Below are 22282 nucleotides of genomic sequence, written 5' to 3'. Positions count from 1 at the left end.
TTCATCTCCTTATGATTGTGATTCTGAACTAAGTAATGTAAATAAAGGTGGGGTAAAATCCTTATTTAATGGAAGGGAAGGAGGTGTAAACTTTGGAGGGGAGGGGTGTTTAAACCGTGGAGAACGACGAACAACTGTTGAGGATTTTGCTTTTTTCTCAAAATTCAGTGGCTCAAACTCTTGCGACTCAGAGTCCAAAATAATAGGAGAAGCTAACTTTGCCTTGGTCTTGACGACAACAGGATCTGAAGCCATTACACGAGTTGTTTTTTCTTTAACATTACTTGTTTGATTTGCTGGCCGTTTTCCCAAAGGAATATCTAATTTAACAAAAGCTGCCCAAAGCTCATCCTCATTTTCAAATTTGAGTTTTCCAAACTTAGTAAATGGATCCTGCTCCTCACTATCATCTTCATTACAAACAGCTCCATTATCTTTCACTTTCTCAGCTCTATCCTCTTTCACTTTGTCAGCTCCCTTCTCTTTCACCATGTCAGCTCCCTTCTCTTTCACTTTGTCAGCTCCCTTCTCTTCCAATTTCTCAGACTTAACAACTTTGTTTTCAGGAATATTCAATCCCTCTGTTGTAGGATGTGATGAATAGCGACAATCACTTAAAGCAGACGCCATTTAAGCCATCTGTTGTACAATCTTACACTCTGGATAATTCATTCTAGCTTATGCTAGCGACTTTGAGAAGTTAGAATAAGCAAGAGCAAGATTGTTTTCATCTTCTGCCAATTTCTTTACAGAAAAAATACTGCTCTGTTTACAGTCCTCCGCCACTGTCTCAATAGACTTCTGATCCTCAATAGCCGTCAGGTCCTCAGTAACCTTTGGATCCTCAGTACTCTCTGCTTCTCGAATGGAAGCCTCAAACATATCTGATTGTGTTGAGATACTGAAAGTTACTTCTTGAACTGTACCCTTGACAATACGACATAGAACACCTCCAGTACCAAACCCTGTTGGAGCTGGTGTCCTCCACAAATTAGTGTGAAAACATTTGTAAATCTCTTACAGGTTCACAAGGGTATACTTCGTATATTTAATCAGTTGATTAACGTTTACCTAATAACGGTTGGCTTGCTAGAAAGTTTGACGTTATTATCATACAGATGGCGGTGATCAACTGGTCCCTAAAGGTCACACCTATAGGACGTATTTGAGAAATGTGGTTATAGAAATATAATTACATTGATGCCCAAAATGACTAAAAAGTTAGTCAATGTGTTGATGAGATAATTATTTAATGAAAATTAAATAATATTAAGTTGAGACGAATTAACTGTCAATTCGTAAATTAAATATAATAAGTTATATTTAATTAAATATATATAAGGTTAGTTTGAAAGAATTAATCATAATTCGTAATTAAATATAATCGGTTGTATTTAATATCAACAAGTTGAATGTGTCATAGTGGTAATAGTGAGGGTACACAAGCCAAGAGGTCATGGGTTCGATCCTCACTAGATGACAATTTAACACACTTTATATATTTTTGGAAAGACCAAAATAAGGAAATTTAATTCCTTATAATTAGGAGATGTAAATCTTTCCTAATTGATTTCGGATTTCGGTCTATATAAAAAGAAAGGTGGAGAATTATTTCTAACCTAATTCTTTTTCTGACCTAGCCTTCTCTTTCTCATCACAAAAAAAACACAAAGACAATAAAATTTTACTGAAAATTTTAGATTGATTTCTAGCATAATCAAAGGGTATATCTTAGATCGTATTGGGTGCAACTAATAGGCGAATATCAATTTTGATATTGTTCTTAGGGCAATTTTGCAAGGACCCGAGGTTAATTCTAAATCTTTTTACTTATGCTTATGTATTTTATTTTATGACCATAGATCATCTTTATTATATCGTTATAATCCTTCATGTTAAAGGGAAGTATACAGATTATTTCCCACAAGTGGTATCAGAGCCTTTGGCTACGATTTTAATTTTGATGATTTTCATAAAATTTGTATCTAAACAATAAGATTTTCGAGAAAAAAAAAATTGGGGTTTCGTTTTTTTTTTGGATCGAAATTTTTTATGCCGTTTTGTTGTGCCGTTTTTTTTCTGTTTGATGATTGTTTTTCCATTCTATTTTTCATATTATAGTTTATAATCAGTTAAAATTATCATATGAAGAATTGGTAGTTTTTGATTTAATGCAGATTAAGTTAAAATCAAATGGAATCGTCATGTTTATGATTAAAAGATTGTTTTTGCTATATAGTTTTTGGCATATAAATTAATCATGTTTATTATTTCATATGCTAATCATGTTCTAATAGCAAAGGTAAACAATTGATCATCAAATCTTGTGTTAGGGCATAATTGCCGCAAAAAGAAAAGAAAAAAAAAGGTTGTTTTTTTTAGGGTTTACGGGAAAAAAAAAATTATGTTAATTTTTTTATGGTAAACCGTGAAAAAGAAAAAAAAAAGAGATTAGGAAAGTTTTTTTTGCCTTTTGCCGAAAAGAATAGAGAAAATTTTTTTGGAAAGTTTTTTTTCCCTTGTTTTTCCTATTTACCTAATTAGAATAGGAAAGGAGTTTTTTTATTTTTTTTTTCAGCCGTGTCATATATATATATAAAAAAAAAAAAGGGGACTTTTTTCGTTTTTGGCCGAGATAAATTTAGAGAATTGGTTTTTATTTTTCTTTATTTTTGCCAATTAGTTATTGTGAATCGGTTCACAATTTAATGATACCGAGTTATTTTAAAGCAGTTTAAAATTTTTGACGGATAGAATTCATATTACAAGTATAATATGGATTAAGTATGAAATTAATGTGATTAAATTGCGGAATTGTCACTTAATTTAATTTAAATAGGTGGTTTGGATAAATTAACCAACATAATTTATTTATTGTATTATGTATGTTTAATTTATTTTTAGTTGATGCTTTTAATTATGTTGAATGAATCGAATGAATGAATTTTATTTACGTATTTAATTTTGCAATCGGTTGTAATTTGTAATACTTAGTGTGGCCTTAGTCAATTATGTTTTCGTAATGAAGGAATTATAATTTTTATGTAATTATGAGATCTCGAATCTCCTTTATTTTAGTTTTGGGTTTTGAAATTAGAATGTAATTAATAGGTCAATTATGTAATTTTAATTATTGTAATTTCAAAGAAGACTAAAGATGAAGATTCAAGCTCACTCTCGCTACATGAATCAAGATGGAACATCAAGACAAGCTTCTCGGGTCCAAGGATGGATTCCAGACTTGTATTTATTGTTCATTTTGATAGGATAGGCCACACTAGGACTTTTACTGTTTTTTTTACGTTTTTCATTTTATTGCTTTTCATTCACATGCTAGTAATTGCATCATATTCCACCTAAAACCAAACCACCTACTACTAAAATGCATGAAAATTGACTCATATAGGTTGTATGTTAGTTTTCATGGACATGAAGATGTCACAGTCTTTAAGCCATCACCTTAGTTTAAATCATTCTCGCATGCTAGATTATAGTTCACTTAAAATGAATTAAAAAGTTGATGGGATCTTCCTCTAAAACGGAAATTGAGATTAGTCTTTATAAGAGCAAACATCTATGAGTCCCTTCTTCGTCGGTAGGCCTAATATGACCCCTTCTACGTTGGGTAAGTAGTTGTGTTGACTTAGTTTACCTCAACATCATAGTCCGAAGAGTTTCTCGTGATTATGATGGACTATAGATAGAATTTACAGAAATTTATCGACCAAGAATTCTAACGGTAGAATTAGCTAAAAGGTTAGCTTATCAATTTACAGAGAATTGAGTCTTAGGGTCATTTATATAATTCTTGAGGGAGGTCAATTATATAAATGTTTTTGAGTCTTCGCGTTATGACATTAGTTCATTAGACTTAAAATAAAAACGATGCATGCTTATTATTTTATTCTTCTTTCGCAGTGTAGAACACGCTTATTATCAATAATACTGTTACAACAAATGGCTGGAAATAACGCAATCCCAATGCCTAGTGCCACACTAGATCGTTCGTCCCGGCTTAAAATGTTCATGGACCAAATGAATCACCCACTCGATCAAGAATGATGGGTCCAATTTTGCGGACCGGAGGCGGCACTACGGAATGTCGCCATCGCGACGGTAAGCTCAGGTATTTAACTGAGCCAATACCGGTCAACCCAGGCCCAAATGCAGGAGCCAACGAGTCACTAGCTTATAGTGATTTCGTTATGGAAGCGGGTGCGATAAAGAACGTACTCATCTTTGAAATGGAAACCAATTTGCAGAGACGCTTCATTGCCCAAGGTGCAAACAAGATTTTCACCACGCTCACTAATGAGTTCTCAAAGGCACCGAGAATCATCACATATGAGCATACCTGTCGCTTCTTTGATGCGAAACTCCAGAAGGGCCAACCGGTTAGCCCACACATTCTTCACATGATTGAGAATGTCGAGAAACTGGAGTCACTGAATTGTAGAATCAGTGAGAGCATTGTCATTGACCGAACGCTTCATTCTCTTCACGATGGTTTTGCCCTTTTCAGGGCGAACTACTACATGAATGACTTGAAAAAGAGTCCTCATGAGCTACACTCCCTTCTCGTACAGACCGAGAAGGATATGAAATTGAGTGGGAGCATGAAGCAGGATGTTCTCACGATTCACAACAAGAGTAAAGGTAAGGGCAAGGCTCATGGCGACCTAGCTGTAGGTAAGCCAAATTTTAAAAAGCCAGGAAACGGTAAGAGTGCGCCCGGTGAGACTAGTGGCTCACAGGGCAAGACAAAGAGCAAGGGCGGTGACATAAAGTGCCACCATTGTCACAAGACTGGACATTGGAGGAGGAACTGTCCCGTCTACCGTAAGGACATCAAAGCAGGCCGTGTCGCTTCTGTTGGTATGTCATCTTATATTCATATGATTGAGATTAACCATATACTGGTTGTGGTTCTCATCTGTGTAATCATTTGCAGGGCCTAAAGAACATCATACCTCTCGAAAAAGGTGATGTGGACCTGCGAGTCGGGAATGGAGCACGAGTAGCTGCTGCCTCGAAGGGAACATATGTAATCCAACTCCCTAGTTGTTTTGAGTTATCTTTAAATAATTGTTACTATGTACCCAGTTTATCTAAGAACATTATTTCTGTTTCCGTACTTGCTAAAGACGGTTTTACATTTTCAATAAAGGATAATAGTTGTATTTTCTCTTTTAATGAAATGATTTATGGCAAAGCAGTTTCCATGAATGGAATTTATATCTTAGATCAAACCACGGAAGTATTACACATGAATAATAAGAAATTAAAGGTTGGTGACAAAGATCAAACCTATATATGGCATTGTCGAATGGGACATATAAATGAGAAACGCGTAAAGAAACTCGTCGATAATGGGACTATTCCCTCATTCGGATTTTCTGCATATGGCACGTGTGAATCATGTCTCATTGGCAAGATGACTCGAATTTCCTTCAAAGGTGTTGGAATGCGCGCTAGTGACCTATTAGGACTCATACATACGGACTTATGTGGACCTATGTCAATTACCGCTAGAGATTGCTATAGATATTTTATCACTTTCACGGACGATTTGAGTAGATACGGATATGTCTACTTAATGAAGCATAAAAGTGAGTCCTTTGAGAAATTCAAGGAATACCAGAACAGGGTTGAGAACCAACTGGGTAGAAAGGTTAAAGCACTCCGTTCGGATCGGGGTGGCGAATATCTTTCAAATGAGTTTGATCAACACCTTAAAGACTGTGGAATTGTTTTGCAGTTAACTCCACCTGGAACACCTCAATTAAATGGTGTGTCCGAACGGAGAAATCGAACCTTACTTGACATGGTTTGATCCATGATGAGTCACACGGTAGTGCCTGATTCATTATGGGGTTTTGCTCTTTTGTCAGCTCCTCTTATACTTAACCGAAGTCCGACTAAAGCTGTCGACTAGACTCCATATGAAATGTGGAAGGGAACGGTACCTAACTTGTCCTTTATTCGGGTTTGGGGCTGCGAGGCTTATGTCAAGTGGAAACACGAGGATAAGCTCGGCCCGCGATCGGTCAAGACATACTTTATAGGTTATCCAAAAGGAACATTTGGTCATTACTTCTATTCGCCAACCGAACATCGAGTATTTGTTGCGGCTAGTGCGACGTTCTTAGAGAAAGAATTTCTCGAGAACAAGTCAAGTAATAGAACCTTCGAGTCCGTCGGAGATTCCAACCAACAACCGAGGAACAGATGGAGGAAGTCTGTACCTCTAACGATGATACGATTAATATTCCCGAGGAACCTAGGAGGTCGGGTAGAGACTCTCATCCTCCGGACAGATACATTGGTATGGTCGAGGAGAATGATGTTTTACTTCTAGAAAGTAATGAACCCGCAACCTATAAAGGTGCTATGGCCTGTTCTGACTCAAAGCTATGGCTCGAAGCCATGCAATCCGAGATGGACTCCATGTATGAGAATAACGTATGGGATCTAGTTGATTTACCTAATAAAGTAAAACCTCTACAGTGCAAATGGCTTTACAAAATAAAGCGTTCTGTAGACGCGCAACCAGATATCTATAAGGCACGACTTGTGGCAAAAGGTTTCACTCAAGTGAAAGGATTGCATTATGATGAGATTTTTGCACCTGTAGTCATGCTACGTTCCATTCGGATAATCTTAGCGATTGCCGCATTTCATGATTATGAGATTTGGCAAATGGATGTGAAAACCGCCTTCTTAAACGGTTATTTGGAGGAAGAGTTGTACATGGTGCAACCCGAAGGTTTCATAGATCCTAAACATCCTAAGAAAGTATGCAAGCTTAAGCGTTCCATTTATGGACTTAAGCAAGCTTCTCGGAGTTGGAATCATCGTTTCGACCAAGTAATAAAAGAGTATGGTTTCACTCGATCGGTCGAAGAACCATGCTTATATATCAAGTCGAGTGGGAGCAAGATTGTATTCTTGATATTGTATGTCGATGACATACTCTTGATTGGGAATGACATTCCTCTCCTTTCTTCGGTTAAAGAATGGTTGAAGAACCATTTCCAGATGAAAGATCTGGGTGAGGCAAAGCGTATTTTGGGAATCCGTATCTACCGAGATAGATCACGACGGACGTTATCACTTAGTCGGAGTCTTATCTAGATAAGGTTCTTGAGAGGTTCAAAGATGACCAACTCCAAGAAGGGGAACCTTCCTATGACGACTGGGATGCGATTGAGCAAGTCTCGATCACCCCACGACGCCTGAAGGTATTGAGCGCATGAGTCGTGTTCCTTATGCTTCTGCAATAGGATCGATCATGTATGCCATGATATGCACACGTCCAGACGTGGCATATGCATTGAGTATGACGAGTCGGTACCAAAAGACTCCAGGTGAAACACACTGGATAGCAGTCTAAAATATCCTCAAGTACCTACGGAGGACTAAGGATTGGGTATTGACTTATGGAGGCGATACTAAGCTATCGCAAACCTAAGATTCTGCAGATGCTAGCTTCCAAACGGATCGAGACGATTCAAAATCTCAGTCCGGGTTCGTCTTCACTCTTAATGGTCCTGCGGTCAGCTGGAAGAGTTCCAAACAGAGTGTTGTAGCAGATTCTACTACCGAATCCGAGTACTATGCCGCTTCGGAGGCAGCAAAGGAAGCGATATGGATGCATCATTTCTTACAAGGGCTTTCGGTAGTTCCTAGTTCGAATGACCCGATCACCATCTATTGTGACAATAGAGGTGCCATCTTCCAGGCTAAGGAGCCAAAGTCTAGCAACAAATCTAGACATGTACTACGGAAGGCTCACCTGATCCGTGATTACGTGGAGCAAGAAGAGATAGTGATTGACAAGATTGCGACGGATGATAACATCGCAGATCCTCTCACCAAACCGTTGAATTATGATAAGCATGTAGGGCATGTTAATTCCATGGGAATTAAACATGTTCCTAAGTTGTAGTACTTGATTATGGATTTGATACATTATCTTTTTCATATATTATTTATAACTTCATCGTTTTATATATATAATATTTTGTTTTTCATGTGGATTGTACTGACAACATTGAACGCCACAAAGTGAACTGAATTACATTATATTTGTTTTTGTCCGTAATCGCCAATGTGAGCTGATAACTCCGGCTATTATATTGTGCAGTCGATTGATGGTGGGTTCAACGAGCCATAAGTTAAACGGTTGACTAATCGATCACAGATACGAGATTATGACGATACCTCGTAGGACAATTTTTATTTGTGACAACGTAATGGAGTCCTAAATGTTCTATAACATTCGGTGCCAGGTCGTGGATAGGACATCCATTGTGTACCTAGAGTCGATTCTTTTGACTATCAACTGTCTCTTGAGATTAAGGCGCGTCTTTGGGTGACTTTGGTTTCTTTCTCACGATCTACCGTGAATCGGGGCTAAGTAGATTTTTTCTGGGTCATTTCATACTGTGCTTACATCTGTAGGATTTGAGTTGAGGAAAATATCCATCCCTTATCAGGTATAGTTATTTCTCAGGGCAACTCGAGGAGTTGTAACTGAAATGCATGGCCATGCTCGAATGTTGATTCGTTTATCAGTTAAGTTACTCTCTAGTCGGGAAAACCACTCTTGATACTGATCGCTTGTAAAATACGACCTTTGTGAATTCGGATTTGCAAATTGTTTTACATTGAGTGGGAGAAATTTTAAAGGATATGAGAATCGGTTATCGCACATACACTTGTGAGGACAAGTGGGAGTTTGTTGGAGCTGGTGTCCTCCACAAATTAGTGTGATAACATTTGTAAATCTCTTACAGGTTCACAAGGGTATACTTCGTATATTTAATCAGTTGATTAACGTTTACCTAATAACGGTTGGCTTGCTAGAAAGTTTAACGTTATTATCATACAGATGGCGGTGATCAACAGGTCCCTAAAGGTCACACCTATAGGACGTATTTGAGAAATGTGGTTAAAGAAATATAATTACATTGATGCCCAAAATGACTAAAAAGTTAGTCAATGTGTTGATGAGATAATTATTTAATGAAAATTAAATAATATTAAGTTGAGACAATTAATCATGTCAATTCGTAAATTAAATATAATAAGTTATATTTAATTAAATATATATAAGGTTAGTTTGAAAGAATTAATCTGTTAATTCGTAATTAAATATAATCAGTTGTATTTAATATCAACAAGTTGAATGTGTCATAGTGGTAATAGTGAGGGTACACAAGCCAAGAGGTCATGGGTTCGATCCTCACTAGATGACAATTTAACACACTTTATATATTTTTGGAAAGACCAAAATAAGGAAATTTAATTCCTTATTTTCAGATCACATTGGCCGAAATTAGGAGATGTAAATCTTTCCTAATTGATTTCGGATTTCGGTCTATATAAAAAGAAAGGTGGAGAATTACTTCTAACCTAATTCTTTTTCTGACCTAGCCTTCTCTTTCTCATCACAAAAAAAACACAAAGACAATAAAATTTTACAGAAAATTTTAGATTGATTTCTAGCATAATCAAAGGGTATATCTTAGATCGTCTTGGGTGCAACTAATAGGCGAATATCAATTTTGATATTGTTCTTAGGCCAATTTTGCAAGGACCCGAGGTTAATTCTAAATCTTTTTACTTATGCTTATGTATTTTATTTTATGACCATAGATCATCTTTATTATATCGTTATAATCCTTCATGTTAAAGGGAAGTATACAGATTATTTCCCACAAACCCATCCTTCATCTCCTCCTTAAGCCTAGATTTAATCTTTTCCTTCTTCCATGAAGCTATTGTTGGGAAAACTTGAGGAACTGAAAAATAACTAAAGGATACTCTATCAAGATAGATGAACACGAACACCATAATAGGCCCTGCAAAGTTATAATTTTTAGAACTTTTCCAATTTTTAACAGCTTCAATAAACTGCTGTCGAGTGAATTTACACCAGTTTAATGATGAGAAAGCTGAAATATCTTGGACACACTTCTACACTCGCAAGCTGGCACAAGTTTCTTTTACGCCCATTAAAAATGATGAGACGATGAATACAATAAAGTTTCTTTGAAACTCTTCCCCGCCGTCTCTTTGGCTTATAAGTAGTAGTAGTAGTATGTCCTTAACATTAACCTTTGTGGGATCTTTGTTATTGAATTGTGTCAACCATCTACTCTTTCTCTTAATAAAATCAACACTCCTATCTGTTGAGGAAGCTATCGTGACATCATTTGCACCCATTGGAATAACAAGTCATAAATGAACATCTTCATCCGTTATTTGAATTTGCCCTTTCATATAGGAGCACGACGATGTGTTGAATCTGGTAACAAGCCAATGAGCAAGAGCACCTGAAACCATGTCTGTATGGAGATTAAGAAGGCCCCCAAAGCCCATGTCCTTTATATCGGCTACTTGTTTTGCACTCAAATTGCTGTTGATAAATGTCCACAACATTTTAGGTGACATACATGTCCTCAAATAACACTGCCCCAAATCATCATCTTCTTTCCTATTCCTTTTAACAGCTTTCTTAGAAGGGCTTCTCTTAGTAATAGCATTCTGGTTTTGTTTGCTTATACTAGCACCACCATCATATATCATCAACTTATCCATTTGTGGTAACCTAAAAGAATGATTAAACCATTTGCTTAAAATAACATGTGTATCTAGAAAAGCAAAATATCTGTATCTAGTTATGTGTATCAACCAACTTAACAGATTGCAAGGTGAAATTTATACAGCAACTTGGTATTTGCAAATTCATTGGAAAGTATCTAAAGGTAATGGTGGGCATAAGTATCACAATTATAGCAATGACAAATTACGAAGATTAGAACATGAAAACATAACGAAGTGACCCCAATAACATTTGGCAGACACACATGGCCACCCAGATTATAAAATGAAAACAAACACAACCACTAAACTTTACACAATCCCATTCAAACTGTCAAATAAGGCAGCATGCCATTGGACTTTGTCAACAAGCACCCAGCCCAAAATCCTAATTTCTACAGAAACTTAAAAATAGTGTATCTCGCGTGCTAGATGTAAGTATCTACCTACTGTGAAGAATTTATCTACATGATAAGAGGTATGTATGTAGCAAATAATTCAAGTGTATCTAATTAAATAAAGATATGTATCTAGCTATTAAAACAGGTGCATCTATCGAGCTATGTATCTATCGAGGCTTTAAGGTGCAGATGCAATTCCTAGTAGTTACATAAATCAATTTGTGTATCCACTAGAAGGACCATGTGTATTAATAAGTGACAAATGTGTATCTACAGTAATAAGACCTAATGCTCTCCATAGTTGTACTATAAAATGCAGCTGATATGGTGTCATTATGAATATTTTACGAACTTGACTTGCATGACCTAAATTTAGGATGTGAAAGGCTTTAGGGTGCAGATGCAATTCCTAGCGGACACATGAATCGATTTGTGTATCCGGTAGAAAGACCATGTGTATTCAGTAAGTGACAAATGTGTTTCTATAGTAACAAAGATCACGTGAGATTCTACTGAATTCTGACACAACATAACTCACAAACATTAATATAATGTTGTATAAATTTTCTTTTGCCATATAAATGTTTCATTTTTCTATTTTTTTTTTGAAATAAATGCTTAAAGGAAATAACATGGTAGTGTTGCGACATGCACAACCTATTGCTAACGGATATATGAATCAATTTGCGTAGCCGGTAAAAGAAGCATGTATATGCTGTAGGTAAGAGATGTGTACCTTGGGTAAAATATACAGCTATGAACACAGAACAAATGAGCGTCACAACACCGAACCCTCGGAATACGACCACCAAATTACGGATCCCGTCCCTCGCATCATGCGGCGGCAGAATAACCTGAACAAATAACATTGGTATGTAATAAAATCAAGAAAATAGAGTAAAAGAAATAAGAACACTAATTATATACGTTTGAGCTACAATAATTAACATTTTCAGCTTAATAAAGGAAAAAAAATCAAATCAGAATTGACAACTAACACATAAAAACAACAGAAATTAAAAAAATTAGGGTTACGAAAAAGGGGAACGTACATCAATTAACAAAGATAGAGATCCCGTCGCAGTTTAGGAACAGTATGAGACCACGTCGCCGTCGTCGTCGCCATTGGTGATGAGAGAGTCTGGGATTGTGAGTGTTGTTGCTAATAAGAGTAGAAGGCAGATTGTGAGTGTTGGTGCGCGTGTTTAGAATTAGGGAAATGTAATATTGGCCGTCGATTACTGTGATCTGATGGTGTATGTTTAGTTCATACGGTTTGCCCCGTAATTCAGTTCGTATGGGATTCTGATATATATATATATATATATATATATAGGGTTGAGATCCTATGAGAACCTCGGGTTCAGAACCTTTGTATTAAAGGTTCAGAAGTTTTATACCAAAAGTTCATAACTTTTGTACCAAAGATTCAGACGCAACTGAGAACACTTGCAATGAAAATTGTGATTCAATCCTCTCTTTTGCTCTCGAAATCAGTTGTAAAGGTAATGAATCTGCTTTAAGATTCTTCAATGAGGTCGTTGCTAATACTTTGGACATAGGAAATGTAATTTTTGGGTCGGTAGCTCGTGCGCTGGTTGATTCCACTGAACATGGGTTTTTGATGATGTAGTAAATGTAATAGTGTTGTCTATAGAAATTATGCTTCTGTGAAGCGGTATGTTAGGAAGAAACATGAGGACAGAAGTTAGACTTTTCAAAGGTAAATAAATACCATAGTTTAGGAAAAAAAAGTCAACCAAAATTCAAGTTTAATTGTTGAGTATAGTAGTGCAGTAGTGCGGTACCACTTTGAATACGTGGCGCATCCACAAATTTTCAACCCAGTTTATATATATATATATATATATATATATATATATATATATATATATATATATATATATATATATATATATATATATAAATTAGGATCACATGAGTCCACCCTATCTTTTTGAGTCCGTGAGTCCATGATCCAGTATCACACGTTACATTAAACAATATCACAGCTTATACTCCAAAAAAAAAAAAATCGTGATATTATTTTGTAATATAATATCACCCGTTATGCTACACAATATCACAGCGTACAGTATCTGTGGACAGCGGGCCGCCCACGGGGGCGCTTGGTGAAGGGCTCGAAAACAAGCGTTTGCATTTTGTATGGAGTCGCCACCAATTTTTATGGGAAATTGGAACCGTTCGAATACCTCGTGTCATGTCAAGACACAAAGTAGTGACATGAACACTAAGCAATCGTTACCCTTAGCATTCTATGTCTAGAATGACTCTCGTGGATGCCAATGAACACGGGTGCTCACGGAGATCTGGAGTAAGGGGTGAGGGTACGTATTAGGAAGCTCTTTTGATCGAACACCTAATCCCGCCCGCCTCGATAGCGGCCTCTACTAATGATTAGGGAAGTTATTCGTACTTGATATATTGTCGGTTATATGCATGCAATGCAACATCCATAGATTAATCCTAGCATGTGAGAATTAGACTAAGTCGGTTGACATGTAATTAGCAAACAATTGGGTCGAAGTTGAGATTTAAGGTTCATTTACATGTGAAGACATACAAATGATACAAAATACAATAATAATAAATATGAACTACAATAATTACATTGGAACAAAGCGATTTATGTCGGAAATACCTTTAAAACGGATAATTTGGGAAAAGAAATAAGAAAATAAAACAAATAAATTACGAACAGGAATTAGCGTGATATTATGATTAGTAGATTAATACGCACTAATTAAACTAGGTCAAGGCGAACGAGTTCGGGGACGAGAATTCACCAACAGAGCGCAAAGTAATCGCGCCCTTTGGAAGAGGCGCAGCGTTCTTTGCGTCTGTTCCAAGGGTGAGTTCGCTGTGAAGCCGAATCGCAAACCGTTAATGTTAATTGGTAAATTAATGGATTGATTACGATATTAGACTCGGATGAAAGTGATTAATGAATTATTTACATATGATTGAGGTCATAAAACAAGAAAAACATGGATGAGGCGGAAATAAGACGGATTAATTATGTGAAGGGTCGATGTTAATGAATGATTAATTAAACTAACTAACTAAACGAATTATTAACTAAACATGATGAATTGACGACGGATTAATGACTAAACAGATGAAAATATACCAACGATGAATCCCAGAAACCCAACATGAACGAATTGAATCTCTAAAACTCGAATTGAATTTAATGACGAAAACCCGCAAATATTGATTATTAGGGATTTGAGTCGGATTTATGACGATTTAAACATGTTAATGATGATGGTTAATATACATATGAATTATTAAACTATCATGTGAACGAATTAACAGACGAACAAAACAAAAGAAATTAATTTGATACGAATTACGAGAGGACGGAGAGGAAGAAGAAAAGAAGCGAGAATCTGGCAGCCTCACGAAGAGGCGCAGCAGTGCTGCGCTCCTTCAAGAGGCGCGGCGGTTTGTGCGTCTTTTCTCGACGTCTCTCTTTGGAAATCCGCAAAAAGGTTTTAAAGACGGTTTTAGAAATCGGTTTTAATGGGGTACTTTCGACATAAACCTTACAATTGTTATACAATAATAAAATACAATAAATAAAAGAGAGATTAATACACCCTCAGACTTACATGTTGACGGAACGAGAAGAACTAAGAAGATCGATTAGTGATGCTCGACGCGAATGCAAGGAAAGAGTGCCCTCGAAAGAGGAAAACGATTTAACAAGATTGATTAATTAGATTGATTGAGTGTAGTGGTCAAATTGGTCGGTCATGCAACGGAGAGGTCATTACCCGGAAGATCCGAGCTTACGTGGTCGGAAGTCCAAGCACGTAGGCGCCAGTTAGTAAGAACGAAGTCTAGAATGCAAAGGGAGAAGAGAAGGGCGGACACTCGCGTGAGAAATATGAGGAACGAAAGCTCCTATTTATACTAATCACGTGAAGGAATAGGCTTTCGGAGACTCTTTGGAAGTGAATCTCGGAAAGATATGAAAAAGATACGTAAATCATGCAAAGAAGGGCCTGGAAGAGGCGCAGCAGCCCATCGTCTCTTTGGAAGAGGCGCAAAGATCTCTGCGTCTATTCCCGTGAGGTTTCCTCCTCAGCAAGAAAGATTTCCGTGTTTAAGTTATGGTAGGACGGAAATAAATCGATTATCTTTAATATCTTATGTAAATATTACGGGATATTATTTGCCAAAAGATAAAATTTGAGAAATATGGAATAGAAATATCCGGAACATTCCAGAACATTCTGACTCGGGATTTAACAGCTATCAGAAAATGGAGACGGTTTTTGACCCGGACTCCGAATGTACTCTAATTACTGCCAAAACGACCGTATCGGCACGTAGATGACAACTAAGAGGTTGACATTAATATTTGAGCAATCACTTGACGATAATCTTACGAACTGTCACAAATCGTTCCGCGTACCAAACATGCGGCCCAATCATCACCGGGTGGTTTGCGAGAGGTGCAGAAACGAGGTGTCTACAGAGCCCCCACTTTGACTGAGGCTTGGACAAGGCGAAAGTCAAAGTATAGCCATCAGGTCAATCGAAGATTACAACCTGACGACTATGGCGACGCGAGGTGGCTCAAGGGGTCTGAGCCAAGGACCTGTCGTCGGGAACATTTTAGAGTCTGTCGACTATCGGGGAGGGTCGTTTAAAGTCCATTAGACTACGTAAGGAGGCTCGCCAGCCATAAGAGGAGACCATACCTGAGATTTAATCGGACTTCGCGGGGAACAAGAGATATTGAAAACAAAGCAGGGACGTCGGTAGAAATCTGGGGATCCGCTTGCGTCGGTCTCAAGCGAACTCGGGCGAAATTTGGAGGTTGAATCTGCTTGCGTCGGTCTCAAGCGAACTCTGGTTGGGGAATATACCGACGACTAGGAACATCTTGATCGTCGTAGGGGAAACCTTGAGTGAGCAGTACTGCAAAATACTACTGCGCTGGGGATAGACGACCAGGAACATCTTGATCGTCGTAGAAAGAAAGTCTTGAGTGAGCGATCTTTGCAAAATACTACTGCTACTGGACATAAAAATTGAGCAATCTCAAAATACTTTGCTGCGCGGGATAAAATGAATTCGGACAATACGCAAAATACTTGTCGCTGGATAAAACGCGGGCCGGAACGAAAGGAAATCGTCGAAACGGACCAAAATGATAAAATGTCATCGAGGAAGAGGCGCACCAAAGATGGGCCCACGAATAACGAACTCATAACGGATTTTTGAAAATCCATATGGAGGGAAACAAAGGAAGAGGCGCAGCAAGAGCTGCGTCTCTTGGAAGAGGCGCAGCACCTGCTGCGTCTTTTCCCCAATTCAGCAATTCTGCGTAAAAACGCGAAATCAGAAGGTTTTATTTCATTATTTCGAAACACAATTTTTGCAATTTCTCTCTCAAATCTTCACCATTTCCGCCAAGGTTTGATTCAAAAGCTTGATTTAAACATGACTAATCGAGGTATGTGTTTTAATCTTGCATTAATCTTCCATATTTGTCGAATTTTGAGCCGCGAACATTAGGGTTTTCGACCCTTTTGATCGAAAATTTGGGGCTTTTCCCCCAAATGGATTTGTCGTGCCAAATTGATACTAGAAATGGATAATAGGTGATGCTAGGAACATAACCATGTATTTACTTCGAATTTTCATCAAGTTTTGAGCCCTTGAGCAGAAATTGAGACGGTTTCACAGCTAGATCGTAAATTGCTTCGAAAATGGCCTTAGGATTGCCCATTTGTGATGAAACTTGATATTTGGGACCCTTGGATGATGGGTAAACTTTCTACCATCTTGGAAGTTTGGTTTGTGACAACTTTTTCAGGACACTTTTCTAGGGCATAACCGCCATTATAGCGAAATGCTGCCGAATTTTCGACTCGAACCCGAGACTAGGCCTTGACTTTGTCTTGACTTGACTCAATTCATCACATGAGTGATTGAATTGGTGGGAATATGGCCAAGGATGGCCAGAAATGGGGAATTCCCGGGGCCTTGAAGGCTCGAAAAACTTCTTAACAAAGGCTTGTCGTCATGGGACGCGGCCTGAATTCGCTTTAATGTTTGCAGGTGACGATGCTTCTACTTCTGGGAGAGATCCCATGGACATAGACGCCGCTGTTGTTGAGGAGGCGCTAGAGCAGGCCTTCACCGCTGCGGTGATGGCTGCTGCGGACGAGGTTCCCGAGGAGGAGGCTGCTGAGGAGGAGGAGATTCCGAGACGGGCCCACCTCGGACGAGGAGGTCGTCAGCTGAGAGGTGCTCCTGCATGGGCCGAGACCTGGGAGAGTAGGCACCTTGTGTGGGCTGCAGAGGGTCACTTGTCCTACAGGACGGTGAAGAGCTTGGTAAATAGGAATTCCCTAACTCATTACCTATCCTTTTCTATTTTTGTTCAAATTTCTTTTAAATTCATTCAAAACTAAAGATAGCTTTGTTTCAAATCATAATAGGAGGCCGGGAACATCCGGTCGTTCTCGGGGTACACGACGGCGATGGAGCACTACGAGCGGTTGTCGGCGGAGGAGAGGGCCATGATTGAGCGTGGAGCGTTTGGTCCTCTGGTTCAGGTCTGGAGGGATACCGTGAAGAGGAAGTTGCGGGCCAACCTTAGCCTGGTTCGCGCTTTCTTGGATCGATTTTGGGATACGACTTCCACGTTTCACTTGCCTTTTGGTGAGGTGGGAGTCACCTTGGAGGACTACGGCATGATTTCTGGTCTGCCGTGTGGGACTGAGGAGATGGTGTGGCCGGAGACTGGCATGAGGGCGGATTCGGCCGAGGCGAGGAGGTTGATCGGTGGAACCCGTCGCCGAAGGCTGTTGCGTGCCGGGTTTGGTACCCGTACCTACGTTCGAGATTACTTTGCTGGGAAGACCCCGGCATCGGTGGTGATCGATGGGAGGGAGACGACTCCTCCTCCTTGTACAGCCGAAGCGGAGGGCTCGTCGTGGCTTTGGTGGTTCTTGTCTTCGATTTACCTCGGAGACAAGGGTGAGAGGTCACGACGAAGCTTCTTCCCTTTCTTTCGACTTTGAGTTCCCTAGGGCGTTGGGACCGGTCATCACTTTGGTTTTGCGGTCCTCATCCGCTTTATGAGGGCCATGGTTCGTCCGGAGTTGATGGAGAAGGGGACTTCTCCTGGTGCCGTCGGACCTGGGCTACTGTTGGAGGTATGAACCTTCCTTTAGGCCAAAGTCAATTTCTTTCTTTATTGACGACCGACAGATCGTCATTTGATTATTATGCTTTACAGGCGTGGGTGTACTCTTACTTTCCGGGCCTCGCGCCCAAGAGGACGGAGCCGCTGGAGAGGGCCTACCCCGTGGTGAGGGATTGGGTCATGTGCCGGACGAAGAGCAAGCGTTCTTCTCACAATGTCTACCGGCGGGATGTGAACGCTCTTCAGCTGAGCAGCGTGAGTATCCTATTTGTATGCACTTATTCTTCTCATACTTTGTTTTAAATTGATCATAGGAATGACCTTTGCCTTTATTTTATCGCAGTGGGTGCCCAGACCTTGGGCGGAGTACGCTGGAGCGCCTCCTTTTGTCGCTGAGGTCCTTCGACCTAGGAGCTCGAGTCGGCTGCTGTTGTGGACGTCGATGGGTCCTGTGTGGTATCTGGGCGAGAGGTTAGCTCGTCAGTGCTTTTGGGGCGCGTTGACGGTTCCCGTCGATCCTCCTAGGACGATGTTTAGGGAGCCTTCGAGGCCGAGAGGGAGCGGACTTGGGCGGTGCTAGTGGCGACGACCTTCTTCTCCCTGACGAGGATTACTCGGCGTTCCTTTACGGGAGGTTGGCGTATTGGCCGGTAGTGGTGAGTATCTTTTGTTTCTTGTTGGATCTTGATTTTCGAGAATCGCGACGAAAGATCATCGATTAACGAGAGCCATTTTGCAGGAGGTTGAGGCGGCGGGCATCGAGCCCCCAGAGTACCCCGAGACCCTCGAGTACACTGACGCTACTAGGAGGACGACGATCTCCGAGCTGCGTGACTTTGACGTAGCTGTGACGGATGCTGGCCTAGATGACTGGCAGCATCTGATTCGGAGGGTGAGTTCCCATTTTACATAGTTTTCGTGTAAGAACACATTTGATTGAATTTGTTCAATTTACTGAGAATTCTTTTGAAATGCAGGTCGCGCCGTCTCGGTTTGTGGCACTATGGAGGGTGGCCAACCGGCTACGAGCTACGGCCATCGAGGCACTCGTCGGCGGTCGAGGTCGTCAGGTATGAATCTCACTTGACTTCTTTTGATTTTTGATTATTTCCAATTTTGATTGAGTTGATTGACATGAGTCAATTTATTGCTGTTCACAGGCCGGTCGTGAGCTGGAGCGAGAGTTGGCCCAGTCTCGGGAGGAGACGGCTCGCTTGCTGAGGGAGCTCGAGTTTCGGGACGCCGAGATCGCCGCTCTTACGGCGAGGGTTGCCGAGCTGGAGGGTGCCCAGCAGTAGCTTTTGTGTACATTTGGACATCTGTTTTTGAAACATTTTTGGATTTGTTTTGGGGCGCAAGCCCCCAGTTTACTTGGATTTGGATTTGTTTGGGGCGGAGCCCCCAGTTGTACATTTGGACCTGTTTGGGGCGAAGCCCCCCAGTTTGCTTGTATATTTGCTTTTTTGTTGTATATACGATGGCCTGAGTGCCTTTTGCCGCTGGATGGTGTTGTTTGTACCTGCGGGTTAGCTTTTGAACAGGTTTGGTAGACAACGGTTTATGCCGTCATCTTTGCCGAATTTACATAGAAAATCACGTAACACATACATTTTATATACACATAGGGCCTTTAATTAGTGCAAAATGAGACTCGAAAGGACGTGAAAATGCAAAAATTTTATCGGAAATGACCGGACGGTAGGGAGGGTTACCCCCGAAAAAAAAGAAAAAAGAGAAATCTATAAGTTAGAAAATGGAGAAATATAAATATTGAATTTTATTAAAATGAAAACAAAAGAAAATTAAAAAAGAAATGATTTAAAGTGTGCTGAAATGGCGGAGGTGTCGATGTCGCCTCGAAATGCGTGCCCGCGAATTTAGGAAACCCGAAACATGGTAAATTTCTCGGATTTACCAAAATAAAATCCCGCAAGAATAGGAAATGCGTTTATAGAATTAGGAAATATCCAAACGCGGAAATCACGAAGTGAGGTCTGGGAAGAGGCGCGGCATGAGTCGCGTCCTTTGAAGAGGCGCACTGGTGCTGCGCTGTTCCCGAGCTTGTCCGTTCGACGGATTTTTGGAAACAAAGAAATTTAGTATAAATAGGAGCGTCGACGAAGCTTTAAATCATATAATTCTTCCTTCTCTTCTTCGTCGCCTCACATAAAATTCTCAAAATAAATTTTCAAGAGAAAATTATCATCATGAATACTTTGGAGATCCGCTTGAAGGAATGGACCAATGAATTCTCGAACATCGAGAAGCACGATATGGGTGCTTATAACCTTGGGTCTTTGTTGAGTTTGAAACTCATTAAGGTTGTAAAACCGTTCTTGGATGCTTGCCTTGATTATTGGGACCCAAATTATCATGTTTTTGCGTTCCCGGAGGTGATATTTGTCCTTTTCCTGGAGGAAATTGCTTTGCTATTGGCGGGTGGGACCACGAACATCTACCGCCATCCCTTCTACTGCTCAAGGGTATAAGAGCAAGTTTAGAGATTTGCTTGGACTTACTAGACTTGAGGTGGATCGCTTAGTTACCCCGAAAGGCGTGAGAATGTTGGACTTTGTAGACCGATTTATCAACAGGGCCGACCCTACTGTCTCTTATGTTGCTAGGAGGAGAGCATTTGGCTTCTGTTTGCTTCATGTATATGTCTTCCAGGGACATGTTGATGAAGAACTGCGAGGTGATCCCCGTCTATTGGGTCTTATTGAGCAAATGGAGCTGCGCAGGAGCCCAGCTTGTCTATGCCTAGGGGAGATCATTTTGGGCTTGGATAATAGGAAATCCAACCGCGATCTTCCATTTTTGGGGAGTCCCGTTATTTTGCAGGTAAAAGACATCTTTTTTTTTTTTTTTTTTTTTTTTTTTTTTTTTTTTTTTTTTTTTTTGCGGTGTCTAATACCTTTTTTTGGTAGGTTTGGCTTATGGAACGGCTCCGATTGCTCGAGCCCCCAGTTCATGTACTTTCCTATCATGCCCGTATGATTTCGATGAGGACACGGCCAGTACATGGTGGACTTCACCCGGTCTGCGACTATTGGAAGAACAGTTGAAGAATGATGATGGCCCGGCCGATCGGGTGGGTCGTTCCGTGGTGGCACCTCAAGTCTGCACACTTTGGAGTGTCTTCTTTGGATCCTACTAGGTCCGTGCGCATTCCTGGATTGGAGTTTATGGTATGCATCTTTCCTGAGAGGTTGATGAGGCAAGTCGGGTTGAAGCAGATGATCCCTAGGCTTGACACCGTTCCGCAGACTGCTATGGCGCTTACTACAGAGAGCCGAAGAGAGTGGGCTATGAAATGGGCCCAAAGAAACATGTGGTTCTTGAGCTTCTCCGCCAATGCCTTGTGGGTGTCGGACTCTTATCTGAGGTGGAGGAAGGCTGCAACTTCGGAAGAGCGCGAAAGACTGAGGAAGCGCGAGCCCGTTGACTACAAGGTGCGCGAGGGAGAGAAACGAAGGAGAAGCATCGGATCAAGGAGAAGAAGAAGCCGGGTTTCAAGTCATTCATCCTTCAAGAAATCGAAGACTACTCTGTCACGAGAGATGGTGGTTGGCAAGAATGGGAGAGTCAGGCCTCGAGAAAGACCGTTGGTGATTAGGTCTGAAGTGGTGCAAGAGCGCCCGGCTCGAGGTCGTGACAAGAAATATGACAAGAACGACAAGGGCAAGGGAAAGATGGAGGAATAGCCCAAGTCTTATTATTATTATTAGATTATTATTATTATTATTGTAACAAGAGGAGGGATTTTTTAGAATCCTAGCCTAATCTATTTTTATTATTTGTCGTATTATTATTATTAGAAATTGAGTGAAATAAAAAGGTTAAGTGGTTATGAAACCGTTGTGATTTTCTTTAATTATTCTTGTCGAATTTCATATGCAATGCAAATGTCCTTCTATTTACATTTTAAATATAATGGTGGGTTGAATCCCGTGAAGGATTGCCTACGTATTCACTTAAAAAAAGCGAAATCAAACCCTTGCGCGTAGTTCGAGTAAATGTAAAAGAATAATTGTTCGAAGCAAGAGCTTGTAATGAACATAGAAAATAAGCATGAGCTTTT

The 22282-nt window shown here is 39.9% G+C and overlaps 1 long non-coding RNA gene across 1 annotated transcript; it reads left to right on the top strand.

Annotated features, from left to right (window-relative positions):
- The first annotated feature begins 18141 nt into the window (after positions 1 to 18141).
- Positions 18142 to 18659, top strand: LOC141634477 (uncharacterized). The gene is made up of 3 exons (XR_012539211.1): positions 18142 to 18211; positions 18295 to 18456; positions 18545 to 18659. It is a non-coding gene; the product is annotated as an uncharacterized LOC141634477 (long non-coding RNA).
- The last annotated feature ends 3623 nt before the right edge of the window (positions 18660 to 22282 follow it).

The sequence above is a fragment of the Silene latifolia genome, chromosome Y (genome assembly GCF_048544455.1).
Source record: "Silene latifolia isolate original U9 population chromosome Y, ASM4854445v1, whole genome shotgun sequence".
In the NCBI taxonomy this organism is placed as follows: domain Eukaryota; kingdom Viridiplantae; phylum Streptophyta; class Magnoliopsida; order Caryophyllales; family Caryophyllaceae; genus Silene; species Silene latifolia.
The sequence above is the reverse complement of the archived record's forward strand: the minus strand, read 5'-3'. Positions and strand labels throughout refer to the sequence as shown.